The following is an 18,709-nucleotide window of genomic DNA, read 5'->3' on the forward strand; positions in this document are numbered from 1 at the left end:
TGCTATAGCTGGCCTATTGCTAGTTTTCCCTGAGATCTTCTGGAGTAACGAACGAAGATGGGAGGTCGTTGATATCCCAAGTTCGACAGAGGAGAATTGATGGGGCACACCAACACGAGAGTGTCGGGAACTGCCTTGGATGCTTCGTCCTGTGCAGTGTTAAATGCAAGCTAGGTCGTATCCCACTCACTCGGAGATTAATGATGATAAATGATCAAAGCAGACTTAAGGTAACGATTCACTCTCTCGGCAAAAGGTGTCTGGGGATAATATGGTGTGGTGGTCAGATGCTTAACTGCGTTTCGAAGGTAAACCTGCTTAAACCGTTCTGAAACTAATGCCGGAGCGTAATCGCTAACAAGAGCCTCAGGGGGCCTAAACAAGCAAAAGATACTTGTCAGATGTGCAATGGTAATGGCCGCAATGAGCTCACTACTAGGGATTAACCATGCAAATCTGGAAAACGCTTCAGCAAGCACCAGAATATATTGTTTCCACTTCTTGGCAGGAGAAGAGTCTGTCCATAGGGTACACCGGATTGGAACAACTGTTTATAGGGCTGTTACTGTGTTTAGCTTTCTTATAGGCTTCACTCCCCACTAATCCCCTGATATCGTTATACAATGCGGACCAAGTGAGGTGAGCCTTAACCTTTCCACTAGAGAATTATGGTTCAAATGGCTCTAAGTGCTATGGAACTTAACATCTGAGATCATCAATCCCCTAGACTTAAAATTACCTAAACATAACTAACCTAAGGACATCACACACATCCATGCCCGAAGCAGGAATCGAAACTGAGACCGTAGCAGCAGCGAGGTTCCGGACTGAAGCGCCTAGAACCTCTCAGCCACAGCGGTCGGCTAGAGAATTATGAAAATAATGAAAAACGGGAGGCAGCAGCTCCTGAGGCAAAGAAATTTTGAAGTCCCCGGTCTCATTAACGCGTTCACTTAGCATTCCGTTCCCGATGCAATAGTCGCCCACCTGACGCCAGGTAACAGTTGCTTTCTTAATGGATCCCACAACGGACCTTGATTCTGTTTGGTTTTAAGTTCCACAAAAAATGGGGAACTTGAGCTAAAACGGTACACACAACCGGGTGAGACTCACAAACGCCTTTATTCTCGACAGTTCCTTCTTCCTGAAATATGCGACTGAGGGCGCCGGCGAATTGATTGCCGGATCCTTTTCGGTGTCGCACCTTTAAATGAAACGTGGATATGAGGACCACCCCACTGGCAATCCTACTAGTTTTCCTTAAACGAGCAACACCAACTTAGAGCCTGATTATCCATCTCGAGATCAAACTCTCTATGCTCAAAATTGAACTGAAACTTCTCTAAGCACAGCTAGCGCTTCGCGCTCATTGCGGAGTAATTTAGCTCGAGACCAGACAACCTTCTAGACGCTAAAGCTATTGGGCTTCTTATACCTTGATCCTCCTGCTACAATAAAGCAGTAGTAGCAGTATTGATGGCATTAGTTTGAATGATAAATCCTTTGGCACATGCGGGACGGCTAAGACAGGCGCGTTGGTCATAGAAGTCTTGACAGCTTCAAACGTTGCCGGTTGGCTCTCAAGTCAGACAATTTTCTTCCTCTTCCGATGTATTTTGTTCAGGGGAGCGGGCATCTGGCCAAAATCAGGGACAAAACGGCAAAAATAATTCGTCATCCCAATCTGGCTTTCTCCTTCCTATTTCAAGGTTGAGGAAATTTCTTCAACACCTTAGTTCGTTCCTGGTCAATCCTTGTGCCGTTCCCGCAAATTAAATGGTAAAAAAAAACCACCTTCATCGTAGCAAGTGCAATCTTGGTCGGCTTAACGGTAACTCCGCAACCTGAAACTAGGGGACGACCTCCTGGATGTGGGAAATATGAACCTCGATCGACTGACTATAAATGAAACCATCATCAAGGTAACTAAAAACACAAGAATACTGGAAGTGGCCTAGGATATTATCCAACAAAGGAGACAAAGCGCCCGCCCCCGTGGACAAGTCGAACAGAACCCGGTTAAACTCATAAAGGTTCCAATCAGTGCAGAGCGCGGTGACATGTTGAGACTGGTCGGTAAGACGAATATGATAACAGGCTTGGTTGAGATTAAGTACGATGAACCACTTGGCCCCAGAAGACCAAGTAAACCAGTTGTGAAGATCCAGCAAGGGGACAGATTCTAAGCCGGCCTGGGTGCCCCAGCGGTTCTAAGCGCTACAGTCTGGACCCGCGCGACCACTACGCTCGCAGGTTCGAATCCAGCATCGGGCATGGATGTGTGTGATGTCCTTAGGTTAGTTAGGTTTAAGTAGTTCTAAGTTCTAGGGGACTGATGACCTCAGAAGTTAAGTCCCATAGTGCTCAGAGCCATTTGAACCTTTTTTTTTAACAAGTTCTAAGATAACCATTTTATTCAGGAATCTATAATCAACTACCGGTCAGTAGTCCTGGGCCCCGAGCTTTAGGAACGAGAAAAGTCGGAGACGCTTAGAGAGATGCAGACGGCCTAATGACAGCCTCCTTCGACATATTCGCCAATTTCTGTGGCAAGATTTTCATTTTAGGTGATGAGAGGCGATAAGGAGACATGTCGCACTAGTATATCGTAGTTCAAGCGAATGTGTTACTGTATGACTCTAATACATACAACAATTTCCCAGTCTGACCCGGCTGACGATTGGTCACATAAGTCACCAGTGTTGCAATCTCCCACACTTGCGCAACACCAAGAGGAAAAGACTATCTTGCCACTAGGCGAACTAATCCAGTAAATTGAAAAAAAAAATACACCCGAGCAACAAACTGTGTGCTAGATCTTTAACAAACAAGAGCGTAACGGGAAATGGGAAAATACAAATGGATAAACTACAGCGCACTCGCACCTCGAGACCAGTGGCAACTCTAGTCCATTGTCCACACGTCATCTCTGAGGGCAGGGGCGTACGGAAGATAATTTTCACAAATAACTCCAAACATTAATTATAATTGAACAAGGACACGGAGCTACTAGAATCCAACGGCGCGCAATGCTTCTTGTCCTAGTCGGGCACAGATAAAGAGGAGGGCAGATCCGGAAGGAGGTGAATACGCGCACCATGGCGTACACCTCCGACGGAAACAATCCCCACCTATTTTTCACCTGGCGTCATTTGCCGGGTGTAGAAGCTCGTGCTTCTGGAGAGTCGCGCACCATGGGGTCGCGAGTGCCGCACCGAAAACAACCTTTCCCAGGAAATATGTTGCATGCCTGAGGAGCCCTATAAATTCTCGAGGTGCGGATAGGAGTTTCGAAATGCTCCTCAGGCCTCAGCTCTTCATGGGCAAATGAGAAGCTTCAGAACTTCACATATAAAATCTCTCAGAGTACCTTTCGCCAAGGTGTGAAACAATGCTAACATGACAAGCTGAGCCGTCCGCAACGCATCAGCATGAAATTCATTTCGCACCAATCTCCACAAAAACTGCTGGACATGGCGCAAGGTATTGAATGGAAGATATCAAATACCACTGAGTAGGCACATGACTGGGTTGGGTAGTCTAGTGAAATGATTAGCCAGAGCTCTATCCAAAACGTGGGCCTTGGATGCCTGATAGAAGAACTGATTCGTGGGGGTTTCTGATAAACTTGCTCCCGCGTCCTGACTTTCGAAGCTTAAGGACGCTGTTTGGACCTGAAAGTTCTTCGCTCGATCGCTCAATAGCCCAACCCTCGTGACTTCATGCTGGCTAAGTTGCAAGTAGGGAATGTCCCTTAAAGGATTCCCCAGAGTACCCAGTGGGCCTAAATTCTGCAAATTTGCCTAACTGTGAGGTGACTGTCCTGCAGAAAGGACAGGTTCCGTTGCACCCCATTTAACTCCGCAGAAACATTTACCTCTCCGATGGTGGTCGCTGAAAGGCAAAGCGCGTCGCCCAACGCTGCACGAAATGCTGCCTCTTTATACGTCCCGTTCTGAGCAACGGAATTAATTAATGCAATGATCGACAACAGTAAGAGATCGTTAGGCACTAAGGAAATGATGGCAGGAAATGACAGGGTTTCGTTTGTCTTCTTTTTTTGTCATCAGTTTTCTAACTGGTTTGATGCGATCCGCCGATAATTCCTCTCCTTTGCCAAACTGTTCATCTCAGAGAAGTACGTGCAACCTACGTCCTCAATAATTTGCTGGATGTATTCCACCCTTTGTCTTCATCTAGTTTTTGACCTCTTCAACTCCTTCTAGTTCCATGGAAGTCATTCCCTGATGTCTTAATTCTCTTATCCGAGGTACTATCATCCTCTCACTTCTCATCGTTAGTCTTTTCCAAATATTCCTTTCCTGTTCTTGTTCTGCCAAGAACTTCCTCATTCTTTACTATATCATTGCACGTATTCTTGAACAATCGTGTCACCACATCTCAAATGCTTCGACTATTCACTTCCCGTTTTCCCACAGTCGATGTTTCTCTCCCGTACAATGCTGTGCTCCAAACGTACAGTCTCAGAAATTTCTTCCCCAAATTAATGCAAATTTTTGACACTATTAGACTGCTGTCTGCTAGGAATGCACTTTTCGTCAGTGCTAGTCTGCTTTTGATATTCTTGCTCCGTCCATAATATCTTATTTTACTGCCTAGGTAACAGAATTCCTTAACTTTATCTACTTCTATGACTGTCACTTCTGAAGTTAAGTTTCTCGCTGTTCTCATTCCTGCCACTTCTCATAACTTTCGTTTTTCTTCGGTTTACTCTCAATCCAAATTTTATAGTCATCAGACTGTTCATTCCATTCAGCAGATCACGCAATTCTTCTTCACTTTGACTCAGGATAGCAATGTCTTTAGTGAATCATATCTTTGTATCCCTTCACCTTCAGTTTTAATTCCACTCGTAAACCTTTCCTTTAGCATACACAATTCTAAAACACACCCATGCCAACAGAACCCAACCAGGCCCTGTGAATACCAGTTGAAAACCTGTAGCTAACGATAAAGGGATGTAGGTTAGTTAGGTTCGTGTTGTTTAACGTTCCGTCGACACCGAGTCCATTAGAGACGGAGCGCAAGCTCGGGTTAGGGAAGGATGGGGAAGGAAATCGGCCGTGCCCTTTAAAAAGGAACCATCCCGGAATTTGTCTGAAACGACTTAGGGAAATCACGGAAAAGCTAAATCAGGATGGCTGGAGACGGGATTGAACCGTCGTCCCCCCGAATGTAAAGGGATGTAAAGCGAAAGGTTAGGGCCCATGTACCATCATGTGTCATTTCTTGTTACTAATTAACATAAACACCAATGAACAGGTAGGCCTTTGGCAATCACAATTTTAGTTAATTCCATCAAAAATTGAGTAAGATATGAGATAATAATAGGGCATTAAAAAGCTGTAGGCCTTCATTAATAAGGGTTTCAGCTAACCCAAATTATAAAATATCTCTTAATTAAAAGGAACAGGTGGGCCCTTAGTAATAACAGCTTCAATTAAGGGGGGTAGGACGTCAAACGGGCCAACTTTTGAGCAGGAGAGGCACCATAGGACATTTTATTTCCACTGTCTATACTTTTACAAATAAATTCATAAAATTGCGTCAGCAAGACCGGGAACGATTCAGGATTGACACTCACAATGGTGGAAGTTCAACAACATAACAAAACACTTTTTTGTACATGTGAAATATCATCACCTTTTCAATTACTATTGGCTGCATTTGTTGCTATAGGTACCCTTTTCTTCACAAGGAAGAGATTCTTCGATGAATTTTGCACAGCAAACAAACTATCCTTACAGGTGTATGAAACTATAGAATTTTCCAACTCTAATGAAAACTGTGGTAAAAATTGGGATAATTAACTATGAAATTTGACTTTCTTGTAAACATAATGTTTAAAATGTAACAGCTCATTCATTTTTTCATGTATTAAATAAATTCTAGAGTTTCACAGACCTGTAAGTAAGGTTTGTATGCTGCACAAAACTCTTCAAAGAATCTCTCTTACTTATGAAGAAAAATGCACCTATAGCAACAAATGCAGCCAATGGTAAGTGAAAATAATGATGAAATTTCACATGTATTTTGTTATTTTTTTTTAACTTTCACTGCTATGACTGTGAATCCTGAAACCTTCCTGGTCATTCTGATAAAGTATTATGAATTTATTTGTAAAAATATAGACATGGAAATTAAAATGTCCTATTGTGCCTTTCCTGCAACAAGTCAGCCCATTTGACATCCTACCTCCCTTAAGTAAAATTACCAATTAGAAAACAGACAGACCTACAATAATAACATCTTCAGCTAAGTGAGACTATCAAATAGAAAACAAGTAGGCACTCATGAATAAGGCGCGCGGGATTAGCCGAGCGGTCTATGGCGCTGCAGTCATGGACCGTGCGGCTCTTCCCGGCGGAGGTTCGAGTCCTCCTACCGGCAAGGGTGTACGTGTTTGCCCTTAGGATAATTTAGGTTAAGTAGCGTCTAAGATTAGGGACTGATGACTTAGCAGTTAAGTCCCATAAGATTTCACAAACATTTAACTCATGAATAACTGCTTCAGTTAAGTAACCAAGGGTTTGAATTGCTTCCTCTCAAGATGTGCACCAGGAGGCTTAAACGCAAGGAGCACAAGAATACACCAAATAGGAAAGCAAAGACAGGCTATAACGACAGGTACAGCCTTCCAAGCCCATTTTCGTTGGGTACAGACCGGCATAGGAAATATTAACACAGAAAGGTTAACTACGTAAAACATCATTAACTAGCAAAACAGTATACGCGCGTGGCTGTAAGATAACACCTCTAAAACGACGGCGAAACGCCGGAAAGAAAACTAGGCAGCCCAACCTAATTATATAGTCTCAGCAACTGCAAAATTAGGACCCAGGCACCTACTAAGCCACTATAAATCACAGCGATGACGTCTGCAATGCCCGAAGCTTTCTCGAAACAGCCACCAGTCATAAGGTACTTATGTGGTTTCGAAGACGTTTGGCAGGGAGGTTGGCTAAGATCCGACCATGTAGGTACTGTGTCACGACGGAGTGGTCCAGCCACAGCGTAGAAGAAACACGTTGTCGTTCCGGTTCAGGAAACACCACCGCCTCAGGCAGTTTAAGATATCCTGTTAACCAACAACGAAGCCCGGCATCGACTCAGGAAAACCTAACAACAGCCAAAATTCGAGGAGCCAAAATGAGGTGAAATAGTTCAGCTAAGTAAGCGCAATGGTCGCAACAGACCTATAGGTATAAAGAATAAAATGACAGTTAAGACCGCAAAATTCAAAGGTTAACATAAATTCACGAATCGAAGCTGAAGCCTGCCAGTTCTAACGGGTCCCAGAATTGAGCACAGCGTAACTGGCTTCAACTCATCGGTGTGTCACGTCCCAGATCTCGTTGGCCAGACTACGCATGGAGACGGCACTCGGAATTAATCGTGGATTCATATCGGCGTACAAATATGCCAACCTCGACAGACTCTGTGCCCAAGAAACTTGCGCAAGTGCTCGCCTTAGACCCCGAGAGTACCTGTCACACCTTCCTCCTCGCTCCGTTAGCCCTCCCAATCTCGCCACGCCGCAACACGCCGCGTCCCAATCAACTTAAACCAAAGGGACGTCTCACAACAAAGGGACGGCAGCAACCCAGCCACGGCTCAGACTACAATGGCAGTACAATATGTAATCGTGCTACGTACACACACACACACGCGCGCGGGCACACACAAACGCACGCACGCACGCACGCACGCACGCGCGCGCGCAACGGAGGGATTATATTGCCAACAGAATCAACTGACTTTTTTTCTGGTACACGTAGCTCTACAACGGTTAATTCAATTGGCTGTTGGTAGCAGTCGTTGTTGCGGCGCTTTTCCGTTGCAGTCAGTAAAACCATACGCGAAGTGCATATCGGCCAATTATGCATAACTAATTGCATCAGCACTGTTAACATGCAACTAGCATTACCGCGAAAACAATCGCGAGGTAGGACCGAACGGTACTGATAGGGAACTATAGGGAGACAAGCAAACTGATAATTACTGGCATCAACAGCCAGTACGGACTGCGAATAGAGCAAGTTTATTTCCATACAAGACACGGTGCGCAAACTGTCGACATTTCCATTCTTGTGTAGGTATTTTAATCGCAAAAATAATGCAAAGTAAAGCAATAAACCAAACGAAATCCTGCAGCCCTGTAACGAGCCACCGGAGACCGTTGGTCTCTTATACCAGAATACGCAGGAGGCGTCCCTCAACAGCCTCTAAAGGTTTGTCGGTGGATCTCTGAAACACCTTGTACATGTCATGTAGTGACATTTTGCTTCACTCCGTATCCAATATTGCACTTTTGCTGCAGTCTATTCGTAGGAGCACTGCTGATATACTTCAACGACAAACTATCGCTCATCCCCGTCCCATAAACACTTATCCAGGCAAATATCGTCAGAGGGTCAGCTACATTGTTATACTACCCTCACGTCACAAAAGTGATTAACGCAAAGCAAAACGCCCTTTCTGCTACCATTTTGGGTGTTCGAAAGAAGCTGAGGGACTTTGCCAGAAAAACTAAAATCTTTCAGTTCTCTTTACCAAAGTTATCTTAGCAACGGAGCACTGCTGTAGCACCTTTGCCTTCCCTATTCCATTCCTTAGGTCACTGAGGCAGCCTTTCTGTTGTTCTGGGGCCACAGTAAAGCAGTAGCAGCAGCAGCCGTAGGAAGTGCACCTGCGTCACCGTTCCCGCCTTGTGCCCCGTCCCTGTGGACTTGCGCCTCAGGTGGGCGCTTTTTATGTCCTGACAATAATTAAAGTACAGTCAGTGCAGTTCGTAGAAGTTCGCTCGTTTGTTGCAATATTCCCTCGAAGCGCCATAGCACTATTCTCTTCCTCCGTGGACTACATATATCCCTGTGGAAGTAATAACGAAGCTTAATTGTCTTATGTACTTTCCGTAGATGTCACGTCGTATAATGTGCTTAAGAAGAACTGTAAACAAAGTGGCATGGTGCTTACGACACACCCAAAAATGTTTGTTACTTTTTATCTGATAACTCGTTTATTTACAACGATACAAAAGTTCATTTTACCCGTAATTCAGATACTTACACTTTTTCTGTAGGTTATTCGCCTTCCAAAAATAATGTACTGCTTATATTATTTACTTTTTTAAGTCCTCAGAATTCTCCTGCTATACTTACATTTTCATCTCAGAGTAGCAACTGCATCCGATATCTTAAATTATGTGATGGATATATTCCAGACTCTGTCTTCCTCTGAAGTTTTTACCGTCTGCTAATCTCTCTAGTGCCATGGAAGTTATTCCGTGATGTCTTAACAGATGTCCTATCATGCTCAAGCTACCTCTTGTCATTGTTATCCATATACCCATATATTTTCCTTTCCTCGCAGGTTCTCCGCAGTATCTCGCATTTCCTTACCTCATCAGCACAAGTAAATTTCAAATTCTCCTGTGGCAACACCTCTCAAATGATTCGATTCTCTTCTGCTCTTGCTTCCCATTGATCGTGATTCACTACCACAGAGTGCTGTCCTGCAAACGTACATTCTCAGAAATTTCTTCCTCAAGTTGAGTGCTATGTGTGATACTAGTAGACATTTCTTGGCTAAGAATGCCCTTCTTTGTTAGCGCTAGCGTTCTTTTTATGTACGTCTTGCTCTGCTTATCACGAGTTATTCTGCTGCGTAGGTGGTAAAATTCCGTAACTTGGTCTATTTCGTGATCCTCAGTTCTGATGTTATGTTTCTCGTTCTTCTCTTTTGTTACTTCTAATTAATTCCGTCCTTCTTCGATTTACTCTCCGTCTGTGTTCTGCTGTCAATAGACTGTTCATTTCTTTCGGCAAATCCTATAATTATTCTTCATTTTCACTGTGGATATTAATGCCATCAGTGAATCTTCTCATTGATATCCTTTTACCCCGAATTTTAAGCCCATTGTTAAATGTCGCTTCTATTTCCGTCATTGGTTCTTCGATGTGAGACTGAATATTAGGACTATATCCCTAGCTTATACCCTTTTTTATCAGAGTAATTCCAGTCTTCGAATTTCCTCTTGGTACTTGCACATCTCGTATATCACCTTCTTTGCCTGTACCTTATCCCTATTTTTTTACAAAAATGTGAACAATTGTACTATTTTATATTGCCGAACGCTTTCCAGGGCTAATGAATGTGTCTTGATTTTTATTCAGTCTTGTTTCTACTATCAACCATTACGCCGAAATGAAATGTGTGTGAAATCGTATGGGACTTAACTGCTAAGGTCATCCGTCCCTAAGCTTACACACTACTTAACCTAAATTATCCTAAGGACAAACACACATACCCATGCCCGAGGGAGGATTCGAAACTCCGCCGGGACCAGCCGTACAGTCCAAGACTGCAGCGCCTAAGACCACTCGGCTAAACCCGCGCAACCCGTTACGTCAGAACTGCCTCTCTGGTACCTATACTCTACCTAACACATCTTCAGACTTCCTTTCCATTCTTCTGTATATAATTATTGTTAGCAATATTTACCGTCTCTCTGCATGTAACAGTTGAGTTCCCATTGCCCTAATGATGTTACTACCACTGCTTCTTAATTACACTAAGAGTTGTTTTGTCTTTACTATACCTTGAGTCATCCCTTGCAACCATCATTTATTTTTCGATTTCTTCCCATATTTCATTCAGCCATTTCGCCTCATCTTCCTGTGCTTCCAACTAACTTCGTTCCTAAGTGACTTGTATTTCCATCTTCCTGAGTTAGCCTGAACATTTTTGTACCTAGCTCTTTAGTCCCTAACGGAAGTGTTTCTCCTGCCACACATGGTTTCTTCGCAGTTACATTCTTTGTACCTACGTTTTCCTCTCTATCTTCTGGGACTGCCCTTTTTATATATGTCCATTCCTCTTCAGCTGTACTGCTTACTGGGCTGTTTCTCTATCGCTGTATCTATAGCCCTGGAGAACTTCAAGTGTATCCCATTATTCCTTAGTACTTCCATATTCCGCTTGATTGAATCTTCTGAGTTGTCTGTTACACATCAGGGTAATCTTCATCACAGCTGATTTGCGATCTGAGTCTGTGTCTGCTCCTGCGTACACCTTACATTCCACTGTCTGATTCCCGAATTTCTACCGAACCGTGATGTAATGTAATGGAAATCTTCCCGTTTCTCCCGGCCTTTCCTAATATACTTTCTACCCTTCTGATCCTTGAACAGAGTATTCGCTATTACTAGCTAAAATCTACTACAGGTTCCAGTTAGTCTTTCTATTCCCTCATTCCCACTAGCAAGCCCGTGTTGTCCCGTATCCCTTTCCTCTGTTGCTTCCCCGACAACCGCATTCCAGTCTCTCATAACTATTAGATATTCATCCCCCTTTATATTCTGAACTACGCGTTTTGATATACTGTCTCAATCCATTTTTTGCTTGCGACTTCGGCATGTACACCTGAACTGTCATTGTCGACGTTTATTCGTCGTGAAATCTGATGATAACTTCACACAGTGGCTCGCACTCTGGCCTACTTTCCTAATCAAACGTATAATACTACCGCTATACCGTAGTCTGCAGCTGGTAAAATTAACCTACATTCGTTTGATCATAGATGGTCATCTTTGTTCTGTTTCATTTGATTGATCAGCATCCCCCTCCCTCCCTCCCCCCCCCCCCCCCCTATACACTGAGGTTTTGCAATTCATTCAGATATTTTATATTTACAACAACAGGGTGTCCAGAAAAGGACTTCCTGATTTCAAAATTAAATATCTCGAAAACAAAGATCGATAGAGGAATGCAGTAAACGGTATGTGTATTGTGAAAGCTGTAAGAAATTTATACAGCAGTTTGATATAATAGTTACAAAAGCTGCTAACAGATGGCGCTATAATCGCCATACGTAATGCCAAGTATAAATAATGATCCGAATCCCAGAGCGATCAGTTCCACTATTGGAACGTGAAAGGAGGTTAGCGTACCGAAGGAAGAGATTAAAACCATGTACTCCATTGAGCAACGCGTTTTTGTGGTGCTACAGTACCACAGGTTAGAAGAGAGTCCTACGGTACCAAGCACGATTTAATGTTCCAAAATGACCCGATGCGAAAACCATTCGTACGCTCTTCGCAAAATTTCAACGAACAGGCAGCGTAACTGATGATTTAGTTGGGTATGTTGGCCGCAAGCACACCGTAGTAACGCCTGAAAATATCGTCACAGTTTCTGGAATTATTCAGCAAAATCGAATGTCATCCGTACGTAAAATTGCATCTGAGACTGCTTTTAAGCGTTCCAGCACGCAGTAAATACTGAGAAAGAGCCTACACGTGTTTCCATTCTCAAACGCACCAGGCCATACCCGTACGAACTGTGCAACAAAGGGTTGCCTTTGCTAATAAGATGCTCACAATGATTGATAGTGAAGGATTTGATGTGCGCTTCATCTGGTTCACAGATGAAGCACACTTCCACCTGAATGTATACGTGAATAAGCTGAACTGGCGATTTTGGCGTTCCGAAAAGCCATGTTGGTGTGAAGCGAAACCCCTTTATTCTCCTCAAGTTACTGTGTGGGCTGCAGTATGCAGCAGAGGCATTATTGGCCCTTTTTTCATTCGATAAACGGTCACTGGTGCACGTTACCTTGCAATTTTGGAACAATTTGTCGCCACACTGATAGCGTTAGAGGATCGACCAGGTACTGAATGGTTTATGCAAGATGGAGCCCGACCACATCGGACCGAACAAGTATTTCGCTTTCTTGAGGAATACTTCGAGAATCGAGTCATAGCTTTGGAATATCCCAAATTTACTGGTGTAGGCATGAATTGGCCTCCATATTCGCCGAATTTGACTCCCTGTGACTTTTTTTGTGGGACCCAGTGAAAGACATGGTCTACCCGAAGCATTCCGCCACGCTGGACGAGCTTCAATCGGCGATCACTGTGGCATGTGAATCCAATTCGGTTGAGACACTACGAACTGTGATGGCAAATTTTATTCTTCGTTTGCGCCACCTCTGTTGTGCCAATGGTGAACATTTTGAAAACATGGTGATGTGATTGTTTGCAAAGATTGTTTTCATACGATTATTTCACTTATGTATGCTGATATGATCTGTACAGCGTACAGCGCCATCTGTTAGCAACTTTAGTAACTATTATTTCAAACTGCTGTATAAACTTTTTACAGCTTTCACAATAAACGTAGCGTTTACTGCATTCCTCTAGCGATCTTTGTTTTCGAGATATTTAATTTTGAAATCAGAGATCCCTTTTCTGGACACCCTGTACGTTCAGACTTCTGATAATCCTTGCTCCGAATTACTTGCTTTTATTCCTTCGTTGGTTGATCCTTCGCTTCCAAATTGCTCCCATTCATAGCTTCATCCCTAAGATTTGAAATGCTATTCCCGAAACTTTGGTCAAAGGAGACATCATGATGACGGCTTTTCAGTTACATGCCACGTGTTCTGTGGATGCACATTGTTATGTCGTTAACGCAGTTGTTTCCATTGCTTTCTGCATCCTCATACAATTTGATCATCGCCGAATCTTACTCCTTCTAAGATCAGTGTCCTACACCCAGGGAAATAGAGTACACTGAAAGTCTGCTCTTCTGCCTTCTTGGACAAGGCCTTTGCAAAAACGAGAGTGGCGTCGTATGCTGGACGTCCTGTGCTGCCATTCCTGGTGATTTATATTCAGAATGTAAGCTGTCACTGCGTTCGAACCTCGACATAGAACTTTCTGCTTAGTAGCCGAAGAGATTACCCATAATCTGCGGGTACACTGTTTATATGGCAGAAATGAGAGCGATCTCGAAATTTCATGGTCAGACCCTGAAATGTGCGCATGCACGCACGACGACAAATCTTGTCAATACAGTATCAAGCTGACAGAGATCTTGGTGTAAAGAAAGAGCAACTGCACCATGCAGCTAAGACAGTTACTTTTGTGCCAAATTTTGTCAACGTTCGATCATCAAGTGAACTGTACACCATACTGACAACTTCACTTAAATAACATTTTTTCTATTATATATTGTTAATTTAGCCCGAAGACGAATTTGCTGAATAACTAAGTCGTTCACAACATAAGCGGGAGGTCCTACAGAGTGCGAGTCCACAGATGCAGGACTTATCTACAAGTTGTTGATGAAAATCGATTGACACGTAAAAGACTCTGCTGGAAACACAATCTTATATCATAAAAATAATATTTGATTATGGTGCTGTTGCCGCCTATTACACAATAGCATTTGATCAAGCAATATGAATCTAAGATAAGGATTTATGTAGAGAACAAATTAAATAAAAGTCTGAAAAGAAATTAAAACTTCTTCTGTTTCGATTAATATCAAAGAAAATAACAGCTTAAGTGTGAATTTAGATGTCAGAAACGAGAACTCTTGCTTCAGTTGACACTATTCATAGTAAAAAGCATTTAAAAAGGGGTGCTATAGTATCAAGTTTAACGCGTGTATCTCTTGAAATGCAAATCCAATGAAATTTATTGCTTCTTGCAGAATAAAAGATGGTTCTGGCCGCAAGCAGAAAGGAGTCCTACATATTTTTTTAATAATTACCTAAATAAAAATCTTTTTAGTAACACGTCTTTATAACGTACTAAAAGGTATAAAATAATTTCTGCTAGCCCCATACAGATACATAGCACCTTATAGATATTGCTAAAAATTTGTCCATGTGAATTTCCAACATCCATTACAATGAAACTTCATTCTAGATCCATTACAATACTTGTAAACAAGAAAATAAGAAGTTGAAGCGCATTAAATAAATAGTAAATACATGAATGGTTCACCTACGTCACTGACAGTCTAATTCCACTGTAAATGATATGAACTGTTGATTGAATTTTTGCAACGACTCCTGTTGTCTAAAGTTTTTACTATTGTTGGTTGCATGACCTCCACCATTATCGTTTGTAAAGTTTATAAGTGTTGTCACGGCTGTAAACCAGAATCGTAAATTTTGAGTACTTTCGGTCTGGAGTAATGTATCTGTATAGAACTAGCTGAAATTATGTTAGACTTTTTAGTCAGTTTTAAAATGTTATTATATTAAAACGTTTGGTATTTAAATAATTATCCTCTGCTTATTAGTCTTGCGTGTGTGAAATTTATCAATCGATTAAAAACAGTGAGATTGCACCGGACATGTGGTAAGTTACAGGTTTATTTAAGTTTCTCTTCACGTGAGTGAAGTTTCCATTGTTATCCTATTCAGATCTATGTTGAAAGATCCATGTCTCTAGCTCATCGGGAACTTAGTTTGAAATCAGTTGTAAAATTTATACCGAACAAAGACACGATAGCAAGCTAATAAAAACGTGTTAAACAGGAAATTGAAACGAAAAGGAGTAATACGTTGGAAGCTGAGATAAGAATCTAAATTAACTATTTTGAAATAATTGCTATGTACAGAAAGAGGAAGTTTGGGGGAAGTCGTGGATATATCAGAATAAAGTTTCCTTCAGTGAATCTTAAGTTAGTGAAACAATGATCCTTTGCTCTTTAGCTATGAGGTGTGACGCCAGCTTGCTGAGAGAAAGTTGGTAATGGCCCGTCTTCTGACAACAGAAATAACAGCACATCTTGCCTTGGTAACTACAAATAGCCGGCTGCTAAATGAAGAACTACCCACAAAATGAGAACAACATGTTCCACACCAACTACAATATTCACCAACTACATGCACGGCCTACATTCGGTGGATCCATCCAATGAGGGATATTCCAAAATATGTGATTCTGTTTAACTCTTCATTAACATTCAGATTATGCGGCGAGTACTGTGCTCTCAATTCTTAAATAACGATACTAGAACGGCTGTAGATGTAGCTTCACCTCTGGCCATTTTCGATTGTGAAGCCTCTGGTATGTGTGTGACAAAGCCAGTTTCATGGAACTATGGGACAAGGTTTACGAGCGCAGTGGGGGTAATGGATGGTCTCTCTGTTGGTTGTAATGCTCGGCGACAACAGGGCCGTCCCAATGCCCTCGAATTCTGTTAGCGCTATCAGCCTTCACGTCACCTACGGGGGACGAGATACCAGTCATAACTCGAAGTGAATAAAGCTGTGTCCAAACCAAAATAATGCCTTTTTTTCTGGTGTGATTCTCAAGCTGTGTGAAATGTCACCCACATTAAAACAGATAAGCTGAATCAAGGACAGTGTCTTGCACAATGTCGGACATTTTGGTAACATTGCCGCGTAGGTTCTCTCCTGGTCGCCTCGCAAACTACACTGTCCAGTGACGTTACTGTGGCCAGCTGTCAAAAGCCTAAATAATTTGTTATCAGTCACAGGTAATACAAAATTTTTGTTGGGGGTTATTATGTAAACGAGGTAATCTACAAAGTCAGCCTCATCATTTAAACGATTCCTACTGGTGTGAAAAATCTTTCAGCAGAAGTACACATTCTTGCAATAAGAACTAAATTTGCACTGTGCTAATTATAGAACTTTATCTTCGGAGATTCTGAAAGCAGCTGACTCTCCGCTCCAAACTGGTCATTATTCACGTTTCTGGAAGATCATCTCTACTTAACATTTCAAAAAAAAAATCGACATATATCGTTTTATGTAGGGTGATTACTAACTCCATAGACGAAATTGTAACCGTACTTTTAACCTGTGGTATAATGCTCAGTTGCGTATGTTATTCCTACGGGATTGTTTAGTGAAATATCTGTTGTTGAGTGTTCGTGACTAGTGGTCTCGGATAGTTACTAATACCAGTTATATTCACATTATTCAAAATTGCTGAAAGACTAAAAGTGCGTCCCGGATGGGGACTCGAACGCATGACCCTCGCCTTTTGCAGGAAAATGGTCTACCAAATGAGCTACCCAATAACATCCTTCCGCCCCTACCATATCGCCTACATTCCAGATGCAACAAAGTTCTCCCACAAAACTTTCTGGGTTTACGCTCCTGGAAGGAACGCTAATGAGGAGACCTGGCTTAGCCACAGCGCGGGGAACTGTTTTCAGAATGAATTTACACTCAGCAGTAGAGCACATAGTGATGTAAAACTTTCTGGTAGATTGATAGACGTTGGCAATGCTTCCGGGCCCAAGTCCCTGTGCTTCTTCTGCCAAGAAGTTTGATATCAGTGCCTTAGGTATTCACTGAGTGCTACCTAGTTCTATACTGTTTTCTTTTCCAGGCAGTGTTAGTTTTACGTTACACACTCACACACACACACACACACACACGCACACACACATACCAGTAGCGATAATGTAAGCCTGAAACCTTATGACGATGTTTAACTCACACTATAAAAGGCCCTGACTGCGGTGTAGTTCCTTCACTTGCAAATGATAGTAATAATGGACCAATTTCGTAGTTGCCAAGTTGTTATTGTATTATCAAATTCTTCAGCCCTCTTGATCCATCAAGCCATCATAATAAGTGGGTGAATTAACTGTAATGTCAGTATATTAATCATTTTAACAAAGTCACAAGACGGTGTAAATTGGGAAAAGAGAGGGCTGTTGCTGTCAAGTCTTGGTCGTAGACAGACCAGTGTGGAAAATGAAGCTCTTCTGGCGCCGCCACAGCGCGCCCAATGCAAGCGCCCGGGCGTCTTTCTGTCCCTCTGACAAAGTCAAGGAAACGGTCAGAGCTGCTTTCTCGGTAAGGCGGGTTACAAGAATATCTTTTTCTTAGAGCATGCACCCCACTGTTCTTGCGTGGTCTTTCAGAGACCGTAAAATCACAAAGTAAATTTATCGCCATTGGAGGATCGTAATAAAATGCTGGAAAGATGTGTCGAAATATCCCTGTGGGTAAAAGGACGGCATAGCTCTTTAAATGTGAATTAATGCAAGATAATGGTGACAACTTATAGACAGAAGGTGGCCATGTCTGATTACAAGATTAGCGATAAACCTATTAAGCGGGTCACATTGTAGTACAAATAAGCGATATTAAGTGGCAAATTCACTTAAAGTCTTTCTTACGGAAGACCCTCTGCAAAATTTGTTTCATTGTATTTTTCAAAGGACGGTAGTCTTCTCCAGTTATATATGACAATTGGTTACAATGACTTCAGAGACCAGAAACTATGATCGTAAGGAGTCTGTGGTGCCCATATGTCTGACAGAAATACTCAGCAACCTTAAATGTGGATGCCTGGAAGAACACGTAGTACATGTGAAATCCTGTGGGTATATTCAGAGAAGTTTTATTCGAGAAATACCGTTTGACAATTCCGCTGCCACGATCGTATATCACGCGTAGGGATCACCAGAATAAACTAGAAGAGAACAGGATGCGTGCGGAGGCATGCAGACAACCGTATACCCTTATTCTATCCGCGTATGGTTAGGACGCAAAACCAATAATACTGATAAGAAGGAAACAATCCCGTGCACTGCACAATGTCTTGTTGAGTATACATGCTGATGCAGAATCCCTCTTAATATCATACTTCTCACTTCGCATGTTATTTGGTAATAAAAAGAACAGTAGGTATAAAAATTGCAAAATGTTTATTTAACAAATCAGATTTAATCGACGAAGGATGTACGAAAATTTATGTTGTATTACACATCAAAGGCTGCTGTTATTAAAACTTTTCCGTATATAATAAACGAATTTTTTATATTGTTAATCACTGAGTGGTTTTAGCTGGGAACCATCTCTCGCGGTCCCCACATGTAGCCTGTAGTAGTGAGGCTCACA

The sequence above is a fragment of the Schistocerca gregaria genome, chromosome 2, assembly GCF_023897955.1.
Source record: "Schistocerca gregaria isolate iqSchGreg1 chromosome 2, iqSchGreg1.2, whole genome shotgun sequence".
Taxonomy (NCBI): domain Eukaryota; kingdom Metazoa; phylum Arthropoda; class Insecta; order Orthoptera; family Acrididae; genus Schistocerca; species Schistocerca gregaria.